General features: G+C 38.3%; 1 long non-coding RNA gene across 6 annotated transcripts in view; it reads left to right on the plus strand.

The window, feature by feature from the left end:
- The window catches only part of LOC309860701, an 83,954-nt gene that overhangs the window by 23,607 nt on the left and 38,677 nt on the right, over positions 1–21,670 (plus strand). For 3 of the 6 annotated variants that reach the window (XR_014309536.1, XR_014309537.1, XR_014309538.1), the window contains exon 4: positions 11,734–11,907. This is a non-coding gene — a long non-coding RNA (uncharacterized lncRNA). Of the gene's footprint in view, positions 1–1,530; positions 1,614–11,733; positions 12,407–17,486; positions 19,512–21,670 lie in introns of those variants that run through there. The other 3 variants (XR_014309539.1, XR_014309540.1, XR_014309541.1) reach the window with 3 other exon arrangements.

Raw genomic sequence — 21,670 nt, forward strand, 5'->3', positions numbered from 1 at the left:
GTGAATTTATTCAATAAAACGCTAAAAAATGAAGCCTTGATCCAAGTTGTTACTATAGGATAAAGTGGTCAGAGATCTACGGCAAAGAGCTGGTAAGGTATTTTTGTGATTTCTGTTCATTTTTTGCTTTGGCCTCATAAAATATTCAGTTAGTATGTCACAGGATCAGAATGCAAATAACCAGATCACCAGAGCAACCTTTGAGAGCAAAGAAAAATTTATGCATATTCTGTTACCAATTTGTCCCCTAGGAATATCTGGTTTAAGTGTTCACACCACCCTGATTTTTTGTGCATGAAAGAAAGTCTAGCATTTTCTAGTTTGCTTCCCCTCCATCTGACTGTTGTTTGATTGTATGTTTGACACCAAAGCACCCAACAAGGTCCCTAGCACAGAGCAGGTGTTTCATAAATGTTACTAAGTTTAATTGACTGGTGTTGAAAGCCGGGAAAACCTCAGACAAAAAGATGAAATGTTGTGAGAGTTTTCTGTCTAAACGTTAAGGTTAAATGAAATGCGAGCTCAAACTTAAAAAGATAAATAAATAGAAAATGATGAGTTAGAGGAGCAGCTATAAGACAGGAGACAGCAGACTCGGAGTAAGTCTAAAACATCTCAAAAAATCAAACAAATGAATGGCCTGTGTTTCCTGGAATGTGTCAGAAGACTCCTAAGGCAAGAGGTCTGCTACATAATCACCAAAAGGAGAACCTGGAGCAGAAAAGATGGAAGAGGAAGAAGGTTGGACCAGGAGGTTCCTGGAGGAGCCTGGAATTATCCCGCCCATCATCTCCCTCTTCCTTCCTTTCCACTGCAGACCCCACAAGTGGGCTCACACTGCAGAGAGGGTGTCCAGGCCAGACTCTTGCCATGCTCATCCCACTGAAGTCCATGGAGTAAGAGGGAGAAGGAAGGAAGGACTCTACTTCTCACTCCTCCACCCCTGCCAGAACGAAAAAATATCTGATAGCAAAGAAACAAGCCTTCTGACTGCTAAGGTCTGATGTAGCTTTCCATGTGGTTCCAACACTTCTACTGTCCTTTGTTAGGGAAGCTTTCTACTCTGAAGCCACACATGTCCTTAAGTGTATATGTGAATATACGTGTGTGTGTGTGTGTGTGTGTGTGTGTGTGTGTGTGTGTTGCATTGGTAGGGAGGTAATGAGCTTCAATCTTAGGCTGGATTCACCACACTAAGAATTCTTACTTTCTGGGGGGTAACTAGGCTCACACTGGAGCAATTTTTCTTTTTCTTTCTTTTTTTTTTTTTTTTTTAGTACAAAGAGTAAATGGTGAAATTTCTAATATCATATATTTGGACCCAAGGCAAAACAAGCAACTGACCAACCCACCAGACAAGCAGTAACAGAAAACCTACTCTAAAGTCTGAAACTTCCTTTCAAGGCAACTTTCAAATTACAAAAAATATTTCCTAATACAATTAATGTTTTAAAATGGACACAAATTTATTTTACAGACCACTTACCAGATCCTGTCTTGATCCAATGCTTTTATATTCTATTTCACCAGCTCCTGACCTTTACTCCTTCCTGTAAAGATCCTCAGGAGCCTAACAGTGCCATTCTGAGAACTCTGTTATCCAGAGCTACCAGGTGAGATCTCAAAGGCTTAAGTGATTTGCAAACTTACATAAATATCTCCCAGAAATATTCAGTTACCTTAAGTTCATGTACAGCACCCTGAATGCAGGGATGAGAAGAAGGGTAAAAGGTCTACTGTGTGCTCTCTCCCACACAGCAGCCACAGGTGGCCATGAACACTTAAAACACAGAGTACAATTAGGAGATTGTAAGTATGTTTGGAATCATGTGGGTACATGAATATGCTTTTTCAAATTTAATTTTATGAAGTCTAAGTACAGATCACAGATTTCTGATGAAAACTTAGTATCTGAATTGAGATTTACTGGAAGTGGAAAACACACACCAGATTCTGAACATTTTGCATGAAAAAACAGCCTTATTAATATATATGTACTGATTAAATGTAGAAATGATGATATTTAGGATATATTGGGTTAAATAAAACATACTCTTAAAATTAATTCCTCTTTCTTTTTACTTTTTATAGAGACTACTGGAAATTGAGGATTATGTCTTATGGCTCATATTGTATTTTCATTCCCTAGTGCTTACTACTGTAGTTCATCCACCTGCCTAATCACACCTTTGGCAATAAACCTTAACACTTCTTAGTCAAGCATGCTTTTCTGGTGTTTCAAATAGAATTACCTAATCTTCAAAGAAAAACTGAAGTTATGAAGAAAGAGAAGCCAAAAGGGACAGAAGGTTATCGCTAGTGAGCTTTCTTTGTAAACAAGCAAATGCAACTGCTTTTCACTGTAGCATCAAAATTTTGTGAGTTCTAGTTCTCACTCTCTCTCTAGTTCTCTCTCTCTCTCTCTATATATATATATATATGTATATAACTATATATATTGTTAATGACAGAACCACAGAAAGATTTAAAGTAATGGATGTTACAACAAGGTGGAAAGGAAATTACATTCTGACCAGTTTTCCATGACACCATATGGGGAAAATTCGAAATGGGAGAGGGGTGGGTTTTTTTTCCTTAGAGATATATTTATTTTAGAGAGAGAGAGACAGACAGAGAGCATGAGCGGTGGTAGGGGTAAAGGAAGAGGGAGAGAGAATCCTCAAGCCGACTCCCCGTTGAGGGTGGAACCTGACTTGGGACTCAATCTCATGACCCTGAGATCACCACCTGAGCTGAAACCAGGAGCTGGGCACTTAAACCGACTGAGCCACCCTGACAACCTGGGAGAGGGGTGTTTTAAGAATAAATTCTCATAGTACTGTCAATGGAACTTGGAACATACAGGAAACCCCTCTCTGATGACATGGTGACTAAAGGAGGTCAAGGGGTAGAGGGGGGCGGGTGGGGAGCCATGGGGAGAACAGCACACACAACGTCTCCAAATCAGAGATTTGTCTCTGCATATTTTCACTTTGCTTTTTTCTTTTTAGAAAGCTTAGCAAACTCCTAGGGAGAACTGCTTCTGTGCCTTAAAAATCCTACCCTTGAAATCTCTAACACCGGACTTGCAAATCACGATTGGATATAGTCTCCATGAATTGGTAGCTTGGGTGCTTTGCATTCCATTGCCTCTTATAGGGCAAATGTACCTCCAAACATGCTCATTCATTTATAGGGCCTAATCCAATTGAGAGCTCTATTATCTATCCTGCTAGGGATAGAAACCCAAGTTGCTTTGAAGTTATCCTTCCTTCTTAATTCCCCAACACCGAATCAATTAATCAATCACCATGTCCACAATTTCTCAGTTTCATCCTCTGTCTCCCTGCCTAGACATCATCTCGATTACTGAACCTCATAACTCATCTCCCAGTCCTCAGTATTACCCCCTTGGAAGCCATATCTCAAGGCATTTAAAAATTATCTAACATTTAAATCTGATCATATGGTTCACCACTTAACTACATTCAAGGACTATACATCACCTACAGAATTCAGGTTTTGCCTGGCCTGTAAGGCTCTGCAGGTGTCTGACACCTGCCCATCAACCTCTCCAACTTCATTACTTGTTGCTTCTTGACTTAATATTAACTATTTGAGATTCCCTGCAGGCCCTATGCTGTTTTATGACTTTCTGTCATGGCTTATACTCATCCCTCTATCTGGAACCTTTCCCACATCTTTCAGTATTGCTTATCCCTCAAGATCTGATTTTGTCATAATCTCTCACAGGAAGTCTTCTCTAAACTTCCGGGCTGACCTATGGACATTCTATTCTCTGTGCTCCCATGTCACAAACGGTGGATTTCTAGCACAGCACTTCACCTGCTACACTAAAATTATTAAAATTACCTAAGCGTTTGTCTCTCCTGCTAGACTCTAAGATCCACTAAAGCAGGGGCAAACTAATTTACCTTTGTTAGTCCCACTGCTACAATCAGCTGGCTATTGGTAAATATTTGTTGGGATGAATGGAACAAGGGAAAATGGCTAAAAGGATGGGGGTTGGAAGCCTCTACTCCTGTAAAGTCAAAGCTTAGCCTCTTGGTGGCCTCACTGGAGGGCTGGGGACTGAAACTGCAGGAAAACAATAACAAGGTGGCAGAATAAGAGTGAGAGAAGAAAGTAGCCACAAGCTGTTGCTATTAAAAAAACAAAATCCTTGAAGGAGGATTTACATAATCAATCAGTGAGCACACGGGGAGGTCTACACGGACAGCCTAGAAGCTGGGCTCTTATACTTCTACTCCTATCCTCCAGGAAGCATGTGGCCTTATTATAAAACTGCCCTTCTCTGGGACTTTTATTCTACCTCTAAAAATTGTTTTATCAGATTCTACCTGCATAAAAACATTTTGGGTTCAGCAAGTGTAATTTTCCAAAGTCCAAACAAATCTGATTATGTTCATGATTAAAACAAGATATGGTAGGTTGAAGGGCCAGCCCTTTGGAAACCAACACATTGACTCTCAGTATGAAGAACAGATGTAGCTGAAAGCAATATCCAAATTACTTACCTAATGACCATTTTAAGAAAGTTTTCTGATGATGTTCCCAATTGGCAACCAATGCCTAGTGGCCCAGAGTATGAGAGCTGTCCATTTCTTTCCTGGGAAGATTAGTGGGACCTGGAAGATGAATCGGCAGTCTTAATTGCTGGTTCCTCACCAAAGGTTTTGCCTGGATGAGGGGCTAATGGCGACACGTTCAGACGTTCGGTTACAGTTAGTAGGCAGGGTGTGCGTTCAGAGTGTCTAGGGATTGTGACTAACATTTCATCTCCCACTTTAATGAGGTACCACTTTGAACATTAGCTATGTGACTGAAAATCAGCATATCCCCGTAATGAAGAACTGTCCAGAGAGAAGCGAGTAGAAAAGGGAGCTGCCTCTCAGAGCCTCTTCTTCCATGTTTGTACTTGGCTTTATTGCAGTGGCAAACCAGTCACCCTAAACAGAGCTGATCTTGTGGCTTGAGATTTTCCAAGCCAGATGTGCAGATGAATGTGCAGATTAACAACAGGAAAGCATAGTTGAAAAGCTTTCAAGTCCACTTGAACTTGCGTAGGCTTCACACGCACTCTCGAGCCCAAGACTTCGGAAAGACTCTATGCTCTTGGACCACAGTGCCTGGGGATCCTGTGGACAGGCAGGTATTTCCACCTCAAGACACTGAGACAGCTGTACCCTGCGGGCTGAGCATAGCAGCCTCTCCCTCCCCTTCCCACACTTCTGGGCAGAGAATTGGCCCCAGAAAAGTACAGCAGGGGACAGCAGGAAGAGGTAGGCAGAGTAGCAGTGACAAAAGAAAGAGCAACAAGGTCAAGACTAATAGCAGAGTAGCAGAAAGGAGGTGATAGTCTGAGAAGAGAGGCAAGTCTGACAGCCCTGCATTATGCTGTCAAATGCTAAATCAAGTGACTCTGACTCCCTTTTAGACTGTGGGAAAGGGTGATTATGATTGAAACTGGTTTCCCACACCATTCTCTAGTGATCATACCTCTCTAAATGTTAAGCAGATGGGAGATTACATCGGATATGTGATGTGTAATTGAGCCCAGATCAAAAGGGCATGATAAAGGTTAAATGATAAGCATTGCCCATATACAATCACATAAATTTAGAAATGAAATGAAGCTGTCCTCACAGACATTTTCTTTATACCATTCCATGCATTATGAAAGCTTTCCTAGCAAAGTCTAATGCATTCAGATATTTGTTCCTCTACATGACATCTCATGTCTGAAGGGCTTAAGTAGTGCCTCCTGCATGAAGAGACCAGCTGTTGGTCCTGGCCAGCTGCTGACCCGGATGAGGTCTGCACAGAAAAGGAACACCTTGTATGAAATACACCGTAGCCTCTACTGATGCCCCAAAGGCCTGGTGCTGGCAAGGCCTCTAAAGAAAAATCTCAGCTGCCAAATTTCCTTCTGTCCCAACAAAGAAATTCTACTCCTTGGTCAAAGCAGGTAGTACAGACAAAGACAAAGACACCAGGACTCCATTTCCTTGCTATCCCCTAACCGTTATAATGCAGGTCATTGTGCCCTGTGGCCATCCTCACACACTGGTTCATCCTCATGACTGCTCTGGTGGTCAGTCACTTTGACCTCCTCTCCTACCACCTTCTCTCTTTGCTGACCACTCTAGCTACACCAGTGTTCTTGATGTTCCTTCCTCAGCCCTGCACCTTTGCAACTGTACTTCTATCTCAAGGTACTCTTCAGGGCCAACTCCCTGGGTACAGTTTTTGCTTGAATATTACCACCTTAGAAAGGCTTTCTCTGACAATCTCATCAAGCAATTCTTCTCATCCACTCCCTTTCATCCTTACACGTTCTATCACCCTACCCTAAATTTTCTGCAAGGAATTTTAATTATCTTATAGTTCTATGAATCTTGATTTGGTGATTTTGATTGGTGCTGCCTGTGTCTGCAGCTAAAATGTAGGATCTACATAGTCATGGGCTTTTTCTCTCTCCTGATTTCTAGTGCTAAGACAGTGCTTGGTACACGGTAGGGCAGCAATATTTACTGGTTGATTGAATGAATCAGTGAATGATGTGAAAAAAAAAAATGTAGAGTTTGCTGGCTTACTTCACATCATTCCATTAGGTTCAGGGGGAGATGTGACTCAAACCAGGTCTTTGGGCTTCAAATTCCATGCTATTTCCTGTACACAAGGTTGCCTTTATTGCAAAACTTGCATTTGGTTTCAGTGTTTATTCTAGGGGAAAATAAACTAATCTAAACAGGAATCCTAAGGTCACTGTCACTGCTGTCATGATCTGGAACCACTTTCATGATTTATTATTAGGCATTTTATTTTTAACCCTCTAAAAGCTAAAAGCAGCACTTTCTCTCAGAAAGTACAAAGCTAGACACCTAGAAAATAATTTGTGGAAGAGAGGGAGCTGCTAAGCCTCAATAAATTTAGGGTGTTTCCAATGATTTCAAATAATGAGTGATAACAGGGGACCCCCAGAGGGCAGAAGACTCACCATCTCAACTTCAAGTGAACAGATTTAAGTCCTGAGTATAGTGTGTTGTTCAAATGGTCACCTCAGATACGGATAATAGTGACTTTCCTAACTCCCCAGGTCCCCGATAGAAAAGATCTCTCCCTTTGAGATCTGTGGCACTTGCTTTATTCTTCTTATATGTTCTTCATTTCAAGGTCCACATATAGGAAAGACTATACCTATTCTAAAAACTTCATTATGTGCTTATTAATATGCCTTAAGCATTTATATTATCATTAAGTATTTTGCTGATGTAGCAGTGATATACACTCATTACATAAAAACCAGAAAATAAAACTCCTATTAAATAAGAAAATTATTCATCATCTCACATAATTTTACAGATGAAAACTGTAGAATCATTTAATCAAGTACAAAAATTAAAAATCCTACTGGAATTGCATTTTAGATTTCTTTTTATATTTTATTAAACTTATACATTGACTTGTGAAGAAATAATAGTTTTATAACATTCAGTTTTCAATTCTGTAAGCATGATATATATTTCTATTTGTTCATTGTTTAAAAAATATATTTCAGTATATATATGCAAAAATATCTCACTGTCACATTAGATGTAATATATGCACAATATGTACACCCAATACATATACAGACACAGACATATATCAAATATATGTAGGACTTCCATGAAGAAACATGCAAAACTTTACTGATGTACAAAAAAAAAAAACCCCTATGATGTGAATAATGTTTATGTTGTTTATAGAGAGAAAACATGTATTTTGAGTAGTATATGGATCATTTGGTACATAGTTTATAATGTTTTGGAACTTAAAGATAATTTTTTTAAAAGATTTTATTTATTTGTTTGACAGAGAGAAAGATCACAAGTAGGCAGAGAGGCAGGCGGGCAGGGGGGGAAGCAGGCTCCCTGCTAAGCAGAGAGCCCGAAGCGGGCCTCAATCCCAGGACCCTGAGACCATGACCTGAGCCGAAGGCAGAGGCTTAACCCACTGAGCCCAGGCACCCTAAAAATCATTTTTTAAAGCTGTATTACATTTCATCACATGATTGTTTCATACAGTGCTGAACTGCTGCTTGATTATTTAAGTCGTTTTGGTTATGTAAGTAGTTGGTTGGTTATTTAAATAGTTTTCAAGTTTTTACTCTAAGCAGTGGTGAAATGAACACCCTTACACACAGGTCACTGTATATAGCACTGAGCATTTCCTCCAGGTTTCCAGTAGTGAGATTATGAAATTAAAACAGGGGAAGTTCTTAAAGAATCTTGATACGTGGTACCACATGGCTTTCCAGACAGGTTGAACTAATGTACATGCCTTTGGCATCTCAATTTGATTTACCATTGTTCTCTCTTAATATTTGTTAATTTGTAGACAAAAGTGGTATTCTCTTATTTTAGTTCCCATCTTTGAGTAATAAGTTTGACATTTGGGAAAACAGTTTGGCAGTATGACTTTTGCCTTGATAAACTTCCTATGTTCGGGTCTTGGAACATGATTCATAAAGTTTCTATATTCTTGTTGTTTTAGGGAGACAGTAAGTCATGTGCTGGGAAATATTTTATGGGGGGGTTGCTTTTGTAGCATATTGGTGGCTGTAGTACAAATATTCAAGCTACCAACATGACATGACAAAACAGGCAGCTGGAAGAGACATATCAGTGGACTCCAGTGGACGGGCCTGAGCTGCTGCCATGCATCACTGAAGGAAGTATAGCTTTATGGCTAAATAATGAGTTTGGAGTTGGTCAGACTTGAATTCCCAGCCAGTCTCACTATTTACTGGCTTTGGGATCTTGGGCATGCATGATACACAGTCGTATTAAGATTTAATAAGATATGGGGTGCCTGGGTGACTCAATGGGCTAAAGCTTCTGCCTTCAGCTCAGGTCATGATCCTGGGATCCTGGGATCGAGCCCCACATTGGGCTCTCTGCTAGGTGGCGAGCCTGCTTCCTCCTCTCTCTCTCTCTCTCTCTGCCTGCCTCTCTGGCTACCTGTGATCTCTCTCTCTCTCTGCCAAATAAATAAATAAATAAATAAATATCTTTAAAGACTTAATAAGATAATGAAAGTACTGAGCACAGTTCTTGACCCAAAGTAATAACTAAATAATAGCATTATTATTCTTTCTCATATAGTACTAGTACCACTGATTTTTTTTCTTTTGTGAATTGTCTGTTCCTATTCTTTGACCATTTATCTTTCAGGGTACTGCTGTTTTTCTTATTGAAGTTTAAGAAAAATACGTATTGAGGGCATTAATCATTAAGAATATTTTTGGTTTTCAGAGAAATATTTTGTTTCCTATTATATATGCTTTTAGACACTTGGAATTTAAATATAGTTCTTTGGATATGTTTGTAATTTCTTCTACCTGTACGCATGTTTTTCATGTTGTACATTTAACTGCTTAAATGACTTAGACTTGATTTTGGTATGTGATACGGGTGAGAAACGAATTTTTATATAGATAACATCTAGCTAAGTACCACGGTTCAGTATTGTGAACTTATCTACTTCAGTTTCCTCATTGGTGAATTAGAGATGCTAATATCATCTACCCCATGAGTGTGTTGAGAACCCTTCTGACTGTAACATGTAAAGCACAGAGAACAAACACCTGCTATCCTGTGAATGCAAGGCAGGGTTAGCTGTCATCAACACCATCCTCCTTACCGTTATCCTCATTAGAGCCTCATGATGATGAATCCCATCCTTTCCTTACTGATTACATTTTTCTCTTAAGGAACATGATTTCCAGCAAAGCAAAATAACACAAATAAAACAACACCACTCAAGCAAACTCCAACAAACTCCCTCTGGGGTGCAAGCCCAGATTCCATGATTATAAACACCAGTTTGAGGTTCACTGGGGAATGCAATTTTTTCCCTTTGCCCACAGCTATCAAAGAGACAGCTTTGAGACAGCCGACGTTCACCTTGCAGTTCTTTAGAGACAGAGATAAGGTGCTTGGGGATGCTGTCTTCCCCTCCAGTATAAACTGAAGGTCAGGTTCTTGACCTGTTGGTCAGGAAAACTCTTGTGAGTGATTCAGTTCTACAGAGGGCGAATAGTACTGATGGGCCACAACACTTGTCCTTTTCAGAAACGGAACTTCTTGAGAGAAATTTGTTCTGACATAGAGAGAGCATTCGTTGCCTTACAGGCACCTAAGCATTGATTGTCAAGACCAGGCCCCGCTGAGCTGTGATTTCAAGGGCCCGTGGGAAGACTTCTGTCCTTTCCCCAAGAGTTCACCTGTAAAGTGGAAACAAATCATGATGTCCTACGGTTCAATATAAGCACTGGAGGATCGCTCAGTTAGTTTTTGCTGTGAATGAATGTACACCTTGTCTGATTGTTCAAAGTGAAATGCGCATGGCTGATTGAAGATTTTGGCTGAAAGTAGGAAGACTAACAGTGCTATTCACTGTATACTTAAAGAAGATGGAGGAAGGAGATCAGTTAAGGTTATCAGTAAACAGGGAATAGCAAGAAAGCATGGCCCTGCTTAGGGTAGTTGTATTTGACCCTCCAAACAATTTCCTGGTTCTGTATAAGGGCTTTCCATCATAATGTGACAAAAGCCATCATATCAAAGAGATTTTGTGTGTGTGCTTTCTACTACACAACTCTAAACAATAAAACAAATTCAGTGGCCATAACCTTTGAATACTGCCATAATTTAACATTTCATTTCCCTTTCATGAGACTTTTAGTCAAATGGGTTGCTTCTCCTTCCAGGGAAGGTATTCTAGGTGCACTTGTATTATCCTTGAGTTAGTGAAGACATAAGCAGAAGAGAAGCCTAGGACCAAGCAACTGCACTATCAGGTATTTACCCAAAGGATACAAACATAGTGATTTGAAGGGGCACATCCACCCGAATAATTGCAGCATCATTATCAACAATAACCAAACTATGCAAAGAACTAAAATGTCCATCGACTGATGAATGAAGGAGATGAAGTATACATGTAGAATGGAATATTTCTCAGCCATCGGAAAAAAAAAAAAAAAGAAATCTTACTATTTGCAACAATGTGAATGGAACTAGAGGATGTTATACTAAGTAAAAATATCAGAGATAGAAAAATACCATATGATTTCACTCATATGTGGAATTTGAGAAACAAAACACAGGATCATAGGGGAAGGAAAGGAAAAAAAAAAAGATGAAAACAGCCAGTGATGGAGGCAGACCATAAGAGACTCTTAACTCTACGGAGCAAACTGAGAGTTGCCAAAGGGGAGATGGGTGGGGAGATGGGGGTAATAGGGTGAGGGGCATTAAGGAGGACACTTGATTTAATGAGCACTGGGTGTTATATGTAACTGATGAATCACTAAATTCTACTCCTGATACTAGTAATACACTAAATGTTAATTAAATTAAATTTTTAAAATTTTTTTAAAAAGGAAGAGAAGCTATCACAGGAAGCTTCAGTCCCTGCTGTGTGGAGTAGGAGCTCCCATTACATGGCTTAATTTTTATTTGTCTAAGGAAATACTTCTTTTTCACTTTGGAAGGTAATTTCTCAGGATACAGAATTCTAAGTTGGTGATTTTTTCCCCTCCCAACACAAAGTATTTTTATTCCACTCTTGCTTAAAGGGATTCTGAGTAGAAATCAGATAAGATTCTTTGTTCCTTTATAGGTAAGTTGTTTCTTTTCTTTTCTTTTCTTTTTTTTATCAGAGAGAGAGAGGAAGAGCGAGCGAGCACAGGCAGACAGAATGGCAGGCAGAGGCAGAGGAAGAAGCTGGCTCCCAGCCCAGCAAGGAGCCCGATGTGGGACTCAATCCCAGGATGCTGGGATCATGACCTGAGCCGAAGGCAGCTGCCTAACCAACTGAGCCACCCAGGTGTCCCAGGTAAGGTGTTTCTTCAGAGATTTTTCCAATCTATCTTTGATTTTCTACAGTTTGAATATGAGCTGCCTAGATGGAGCTCTTTGGCATTTATCCTGTCGGTGTTTTATAAGCTTCCTGGACCCATGGCTTGGTGTCTGACATTAATATGGGAAGCATTTCATTTCATAAAATGAAAAAATAAAATGCAAATTTAATTCTAAGCACCTAATACAATCATGTCTCCACTTAAATTTCAATGCTTTTGAAAAAGTTTTAAATTTTCTTGAATGTTTCTTTTTATTTTCAGATAAATTTAGACACATCATATTTTAAAAAAAGAACACTGTTCAAATTTTAAATGAAATTATTAACTTGTGAAGGTTGACAATAATACAATATCCATCTTGAAAGTGGGTGTGTACATGTGTGTGAATATACATATTAATTTTTATTTGTAATGTTTGTCTATATGGAAATGATAAATAAATATATAGAGATCATATATGTTAAAGAATATGTATATATGACAGTGTGTGTGTGTGTAATCTTTTTGTGCTTCCTTTATCTATAGACTGTAAGTTCTTTGAAAATGAAAACCTTATTCCTTTTGTGATACTGTGACTCTGGCCAAATGCCTTCTATATTTTGGGCAAATGAATCCAGGTTCACTTTTCACATAGGCAAAGGCTAGCACCATGTTATACAGTGCCTTCCATACTCTTTCCAAGAGGCACTAGAGAATAACCACCCCTGAAAATGTAAATTTTCTTTTCTTCTTTATATCTTGAGTTGAAAGGACACCACTGATGAGGTGCGGCTAGATCACGGGGGAAATCTTATGGGGCAGCTTCTGTTTCATGCACACAATGGTAATAGAGTAGCTGAATTATATCCCAGCCTCTTGAGAAAAGTGACCTTTCCCTTGGCACATGACAGAATCCTTATTCACCAGGAAGGACTAAAAGAAACGTTTGCCAGGTTTATTTACAATAGCCAAATCATGGAAGCAGCCTAAGTATGGAGTGATAGATGAATGGACAAAGAAATTGTCATGTATATACATGACAATTTCTTTTTATATATATATATAATTCAGCCATTAAAATAATAAAATATTGCCATTTGCAATAATATGGATGGCTCTAGAGAGTATAATGCTAGGCAAAACAAGTAAGCCAGAGAAAGACAAATAAATGATTTCACCCATATGTGAAATTTAAGAAATAAAAAAATGAACAAAGGAAATAAAAAAGACAAACCAAAAAAACAGACTTACTATAGAGAACAGATAGTTATCAGAGGGAAGGTAGGTGGGGGGGATGGGTAAAATAGGTAAAGAAGATTAAAGGGTATACTTACCATGATGAGCACTGAGTAATATATGGAATTGGAGAATCACTCTCTTGTACATTTGAAACAAATATACCACTGTATGTTAACTGTACTAGAATTAAAATAAAATAAAAATAAAAAAGAATATACCATCAAATTGTATTTGACAAAAAAAGTCAAGAATCCTGATTCAAAGGGGAAAAGATATTCCCTTAAAAACAAAAACAAAAACAAAAAAAGAGAAAGAAAGAGAAAGAGAAATAAATCTTCTAACTTTGGTGAGGAAGTTGCTTACTGTAATAAGAATAATAAAAAAACTGTAATACTCAAATTCATTTGCTTAACATGAGAAGTTTAAACTCTCTATTTAGCTATAGAGTGAAGAAGAAGAGAAAATTAGATAATTATCCACTGGATTTTATCACTGTAGAATATGGACTATTCAGTCCAAAGAATCATTTTCAACAGCAGTGGTTCTTAACTAAATTATCTAGAAAATTACTTCAACTCTTCAGTAACTATTCCTGCCTATAAATAATCTTAATCCTATTTTTAGTTCATTACTTCATAAAATATTCATATTGTTTAAACTCTTGTGCTTATGTACTTTTTAATATTTATATTTAAATGATTATATAATATTTTATATTATAATTATAAATTATAAATAATTTAAAAGTATATTTATATTTAAGTAATAATATATGTGAGTTAGTAATGATTATTGAAATCCCATTATTCCTGCATACATATTTAAACTTTTTACCTTAAAACCAATTTAAATATTTTAATTAAAAATAATTAGGAAAATAATATAAAAATGAGGTAGTTGTTTATATCTGTATGCAAATGAGCCATATGTTTGTCTACTTGTGAATAGGTTAAATCTATGTTTGTATCAAATAAATGTGTTAATTTAAATTTTCTCAAGTACATTAATTATATAAACATCTCTGGAGTAGGGTGCAAAAGATATGAATAGATGATAGAATTCAATGTTTTTTTCTTATTTTTACTTTTAATTGTCATAAAACTCATAACAGAGTTTACCATCTTAGCATTTCTAATTGAACAGTTCAGAAGTGGTAAGTATATTCACATCTTTGTACAACCAATTTCCAGAATTTCTTTATCTTGCAAAACTAAAATATACCCATTAAATAACAACTTCACAATTTCCCCACTTTCCAGCCCCTGGAAACTACTATTCTATGTTCTCTTTCTATGACTCTGACTACACCAAGTACTTTGTACAAGTGGAATGAGGCAGTATTTCTCTTTCTGTAATTGGCTTATTATTCACTTAGCACAATGTCCTCAAGGTTTACCCATGTTGTAGCAGGTGCCAAATTTTCTTACTTTTTAATGCTGAATAATACTCCATTGTTAATATATGCCACCTTTTGTTTATCCACTTATCTGTGAGGCGAACGTGATAACCACTACACTACGGAAACGAAACACTGTTTATCCACTTATCTGTCAATGGGCACTTCAGGTGCTTCTGCCTCTTGCCTGTAGTGAATAGTACTACTAAGAACACAGGTGGACACATTTATCTTCAAGACCCTGCTTTTAATTATTTTGGATATATACCGGAAGCAGAATTGCTGTATCATGTGGTAATTCAATTTTTAATTAATTTATTTATCATAGCAGCTGCCCCACTTTACAGTCCTACTAGTGCTGCACAGAGTTCTAATTTCTCCACATCCTCAACAATGCATGTTATTTTCTTTCTTTTTTTTTTTTAATTTGTTTTTGTTTTTCTATATAAAAGCCAGTAAGTATGAGGTGGTATCTCATGGTGGTTTTGACTTGCATTTCTCTTATGATTAGTCATAAATATCTTTGCATGTGTTTACTAGACAAAAGTCCTCACAGAAACGCCTATTCAACTCCTTTGATCATTTTCTAATCAGGTGTTGTTGTTGTTGTTGTTAAGGAGTTCTTTCTATAATCTGGGTATTAACTTTTTATCATTTTCATGATTTGCAAATATTTTCGCAGTCTCTAGGTTGCTTTTTTGCTGTTGACTATGTCCTTTGATGCACAGAAGGTTTTAATTTTAATGTAGTCCAATTTGTCCTTTTTTTCTTTTGTTGCTTGTGCTTTTGATGTCATATCCAAGAAATCCTTGCCAAATCCAATATTATTAAGCTTTACCTTATGTTTTCTTCTAAGAGTTTTTTATTTTGGTCTTACATGTAGGTCTTTGATCCATTTTGAGTTGATTTTTCTATATGGTATAAGATAAGGTACAACTTCACTCTTTTGCGTGTGGATATCCAATTTCCCTAAAGCTTTGTTGAAGAAGAGACTATACTTACCCTATTCAATGGTCTTAACACTCTTGTCAAACCAACATCATGTGACCAGGTAGAGGGGGGTTTATTTCTGGACTCTCTGTTCTAGTCCATTGATCTATATGTCTGTCTTTGTACCAGTACCACACTGTTTTGATTCCTGTAGCTTTGTAATAAGTTTCAAAACCAGAAAATATGAGAGCGTCAATGTTGTTGTTTTTTAACAACAAATGCTTTTCTTTTTACTTTCTTATTTCTCATTCTTTTTTCTTCATTCCTTAAAAATATTTTTCTCTCATTATGCACTTTTTCTTACATAGTTGATATGTCCTGGATCCTTCACAGCTGGAAGACAGATGGAACAAGACAGCCTAATTGGGTGACCCAGAAGTAGTTGTGTAAAGTGGGAAAGCCTTAACACAGTGGGATAAATCTTTAAATCCTTTCCAGGAAAGGAAGTGTGAGGCTGGAATGCAGACATGAAGCAGGAGTTATAGACCAGTGTTCTCATCCTGTCTGTTTCATTAGCCATCTCATTTTGAGTAAGCTACTTGACTTCTTTCAGCATTAGTTTTCTCAAGAATCAAAAGGAGGGGGGAGGTTTCTAAGCTTTAGAAATCTATCATTCTTCTGGTAGACCAGAGATGTTACTTGGGGATGGGATCTTAGCCAAGGCAATTCAAACCCTCAGGAGCTGGGCAGTCTACTTGTTGTCCTCTCTTTTTTCTCTTTTCCTTTATAGTTCCTGACTCCCAATTCCCTTGCTTTCCTTCCTGTAAATTTCTTTTTCTTTCATTTTGCCATTATTGTTTCTAGATTCTTACCTTTTAACACATTCATTCTATTCTCAGAATGGGGGGGGGCACTGTTCTAAGCCTCAAGTGTTTAAAGACCATACAATACTCTATCCCCTCTTAAAGAAAGTTCAGTTCATCACAGAGCTGACATTCAAAGTGGTAGAGTAGCCGAACATCACTGTAAGGCAATGTGAGAACTGGGGAGGTCCACACTTCTGTCCTCCACTCTCTGTCTGAAATCTCCCATTGCAGTGACAGAGAGCACAGAAAGGTGAGACCTTCAAGCTTCCTTATTTCTTCCTTCAGAACACTGACTATTCTTTTCCATCTCTTCTGTCCTTTGTCAGATACCCAATAGAGTCCTCCTAACTTGAGCAACCCCATTAGGCTCAAGCTGGTCTCTCTTGTTCCATCTTCTCCCTCACCTACCTTGCACATAAGGCCTGGCTAATCTTCAGGAAGGTGTACTTATAGTTGTCATATACTCAAAAATCTGCAATGACATCCTGTTATCTTTGGCATTAAGTTGTAAATTCTTCTATTTGGACTTCCAGACTATTCATCATCTGATAGCACCTTTATTTTCCAGGGCTCTCCGAAAGAGTTTTTTAACAGCTCACTTTCTTTCATGTATTATACTTGTATTTCCAACTGTTTTTGCCTGTGCTGTTTTTCATCATTTGTAAGAACTTCTCTCCCTACCTCTCTGTTTACCTAGCAACTTTTGTCTCCTACATAAAGCTTTCTTCAACTACTCTAGGCAAAACAGATGTTTCTTCTAATATCTCCTTGCTAATATAATCCACATCATACAGTTTACACTTAAATGCTCTATATATTTGCCTTTTGTTTCCCTGGCTGGATTCTAAACTCCTTTAGGAATGTGGGCTTGCTTTCCAAATTTATGATACCATATGCAAATGAAAGATATGATGATTATTTTTAGACCCAGAAGAGCTTCTGTGGTTTGTTGACCTATGTATTCAAGTCCCTGGAATTAATTCAGCACACAGAACTATCCCAAGTCATATGCAGCAGGCCATTGCTCTAACAGACGAATCCTAGTGTTCATGGGAGCCATTGGATCTACTCCAGTGAATTCCAGCTGAGTTATTTATCACCTCTGTACCTGCAAGTCTAATAGGTACATGTATTTCTTTTCTAGGAAACTATTTAAATGAATCTTTCTGATCAGTGCATCCAAGAACAGCACAGTGTCTTTCAAACTGATGACAACGTATAAAATAAAAGAACACACAAAGAAACCGAACTAAGAAGAAATTTCTCAGCTTGTCAATGAGATGAAATAGATTTAAAGGCAGGTTCCCCAAACAGCAAGCCTCCAAACCCCTTTTATATAAAAATTAAGATGTTTGAGAAGTCACATAGCAAGAAAGAAGACTAATTCAGTTATTTTCCGAACTGAGTTTCAATTTCTCCTCTAAGTAGCTCACAATACATATTCAGTTATTTTCATATAAATAAGGAATACCTTCAAAGCTGCTTTTTAAGAAGAGGCAACATCTCCAGTAACCTCATAAATATGTTGACAGTTCATAGCTCTGTTAGTTCTATACCATCTCTACACTCGCATGTTCCCTACTTGTACTTCTCCTAAGTCTTGCTCATTGCTCAAAGATACTAAAGCCTACTGAGTAGAACAATCAAAAGGAGAAAGGCCACTGGTTCACTCAATCAGTGAGTGAGTGAACTCACTTCTTTTAATTCAGCTATGTAATTAACAGGTTATATATGTTATATAACATATCTATGAGAAAGACGTCTAATGGTGTCCAAACTTATAAAAACGTGAGTTAAAAACAATGCTAGGATTTTCAGGGAAAATATGAACTTTCATAAATTTCTATAAAACAATAAAACCTGAGGGTTAGAAAGAGGTTACTTCTTTGGTGAAACTTCACTTTTGCCTTTGCTGGCAGAGGCTAAGGGGCCAAGATTATTTGCAACAAATATGCTTGTGCACATGATTCTGGAGGTCTGCATGGAAGCATTGTTTTCTCTGAAATCTGGAGTAAGAGCTGTGATCTCCCAGTCACTGTAGAAAAAGGAGCCGTGTGTTATGTTGCAGATGGTCAATTTCCTCTGGTCACATTCACTCTTTGTACATTGGGAAGGCAAAGAGAAGTGTGAAATGATATGACAGAACAATGATCTTTATACAGGCATAGTGGATTATTTATTTTTAAAAGGTCAGTTAGGAAAGGGTATCATGCATTGTAGAGTAATACATATGAAAATTAAAGTCGTGAACCTCTGCAGGGGATTCAGTATTGAAAAGTCACCCAAAGGCCGACAGTAAATGCTCTGTTAGCTGCTGTGGTTACAGTATGAGGTTCTCTGGTTAAAAATATGTTGCAGTTAAGTCTTCATTACGATTTCTATATCATGCCTAGATTTTAAATATCCAAGCATTAAGATAATGTAAATCAGAAAAGAAACCCAAAGCCTCTGAGTTCAGATAAGCTGACTCTAAATCCTGGCTACAACTCTTACCAGATTTGTGATATTAAGTTATCTACTCCCTCTGAGCCTTAATTTTTGTATCTGGAAAGTGGAGCTAAGTCTTGATTAAATACTATGTTAAGACTTCCATTTTTCCACTTAAAAATGTCCTTTTGGGGACAAGGTTTTCCCTCTGGCCTCACACAAATAAAGTAGACAATATATATGAAGAAGCATTGGTTTCTGAGCTACAGTATATTAGATAACCAAGGACAGGAACCCCAGGATATGAGAAACAAAGAAGTGAGACTTCTGGTTGCTTCAGTTTACTACCTTGAGAAAGTTTCCTGATAACAAAGCAGAGAGGAAAAACCACAGATGGTCCAGCAGAATCCCTGAGTTGAAGAGACAGAGCTATATGTCTAGGGATACCAATGCAGCTGGAGTTCGTAAAACAGACTAGGGAGAAGAAAGAGTCACACAGAAAGCAAACTCCAGAGAATGGCACAGTCTCTACCTTCAAGTTCAGCAGAACATTAATCAGCGCACCTGTGTGATAAAAGTAATGGAGACTAGGAAAAGAATCACCCACAATGATTAGAGAGAATGGTACTCATGTATCACATAGAGTCAGGAACTGCTATTCTCAACAGCTAGAGGGGAAATCTTTGCAAGTCCCCATGGAACTAGGAAAGTAGTAACAAAGGTCTTGTCTCAGTAGTAGAGAATAATTACCTCTAAACTAAACATGGCTTGGTACTACATGACAAATCTTAAAAGACAGACCTAAACAGATCAAAAGGTTTCCAAATAGCTTACTGTATCCCAGAGTAAAATGCAAGAATATTTATAAAAATACTAAAATATCCAACACCTACACAAAGGTAAAGGTAAAGCTCACAATCCTTAACATTCAATAAGAAATTACCAGGTACAAAATAGGAAGGTAAATATGAGAAGAAAGAGCTCAATCAAAACTGACCCATAACTGGGGAGGAGTCAAGATGGCAGAGAAGTAGCAGGCTGAGACTACTTCAGCTAGCAGGAGATCAGCTAGATAGCTTATCTAAAGATTGCAAACACCTGCAAATCCATCGGCAGATCGAAGAGAAGAACAACAGCAATTCTAGAAACAGAAAAACAACCACTTTCTGATAGGTAGGACTGGTGGAGAAGTGAATCCAAAGCGACAGGAAGATAGACCCTGGGGGGAGGGGCCGGCTCCCGGCAAGCGGCGGAGCAACAGAGCACAAAACCAGGACTTTTAAAAGTCTGTTCCGCTGAGGGTCATTGCTCCAGAGGCTAAACCGGGGTGAAGCCCATGTGGGGTCAGCGTGGCCTCAGGTCCCACAGGGTCACAGAAGGATCGGGGGTGTCTGAGTGTCGCAGAGCTTGCGGGTATTGGAACGAGAAAGCTGGCTACAGAGACAGAGCCGACAGTGAGCTCGCAGCTTGGGGTTACCTTGAACCGGTCACAGGCTCGGTGAGCTTGGAGCACGGCCGGAGGTCAGGCAGACAGGAGTTACTCGGTGCTGTTCTCTGAAGGCTCACTGAGCAGTGGGACCCCGGGCTCTCGGCTCCTCCAGGCCGGAGACCTGTGGGCCGCCATTTGTATTCCCATCCTCTGGAACTCTACAGAAAGCAGTCAGGGAACAAAAGATCCTGAAAGCAAACCTGAGCGGATTACTCAGCCCGGGACCTCTGGTAAGGGCGGTGCAATTCCGCTTGGGGCAAAGACACTTGAGGATCACTACACCAGGCCCCTCCCCCAGAAGATCAACTAGAAATCCAGCCAAGACCAAGTTCACCTACCAAGGAGTGCAGGTTCAATACCAAGGAGAGCAGCAGAATTCCAGAGGAGGACAAAGCAAAGCATGGAACTCATGGCTTTCTCCCTGTGATTTTTTAGACTTCCAGTTAAAGTAATTTTTTTTCTTTTCATTTTTTTTTCTCTTCTTTTGCTAAAATTTTTTTTAACTTTTACCCTTTTCCTTTTTAACGTTTTTTTTAACTAGTTTATCTAATATATATATTTTTTCTTTTTTTTTACTTTTCTTTATTCGTTTTCTTTTTTTAATTCTTTTTTTTTTCTTTCTTTATTTTTGAACCTCTTTTTATCCCCTTTCTCCCCCCTACCTCACAATTTGGGATCTCTTCTGATTTGGTTAAAGCATATTTTCCTGGGGTTGTTGCCACCCTTTTAGTATTTTACTTGCTCCTTCATATACTCTTATCTGGACAAAATGACAAGGCGGAAAAATTAACCACAAAAAAAAGAACAAGAGGCAGTACCAAAGGCTAGGGACCTAATCAATACAGACATTGGTAATATGTCAGATCTAGAGTTCAGAATGACAATTCTCAAGGTTCTAGCCAGGCTCGAAAAAGGCATGGAAGATATTAGAGAAAACCTCTCGGGAGAGATAAAAGCCCTTTCGGGAGAAATAAAAGAACTAAAATCTAACCAAGTTGAAATAAAAAAAAGCTATTAATGAGGTACAATAAAAAATGGAGGCTCTCACTGCTAGGATAAATGAAGCAGAAGAAAGAATTAGCGATATAGAAGACCAAATGACAGAGAATAAAGAAGCTGAGCAAAAGAGGGACAAAAAGCCACTGGAACATGAGGGGAGAATTCGAGAGATAAGTGACACCATAAGATGAAACAACATTAGAATAATTGGGATTCCAGAAGAAGAAGAAAGAGAGAGGGGAGAAGAAGGTATACTGGAGAGAATTATTGGGGAGAATTTTCCCAATATGGCAAAGGAAACGAGCATCAAAATTCAGGAGGTTCAGAGAACGCCCTCCCTCAAAATCAATAAGAATAGGCCCACACCCCGTCACCTAATAGTAAAATTTACAAGTCTTAGTGACAAAGAGAAA

The sequence above is a fragment of the Mustela nivalis genome (genome assembly GCF_964662115.1).
Source record: "Mustela nivalis genome assembly, chromosome: 3".
Classification (NCBI taxonomy): Eukaryota; Metazoa; Chordata; class Mammalia; order Carnivora; family Mustelidae; genus Mustela; species Mustela nivalis.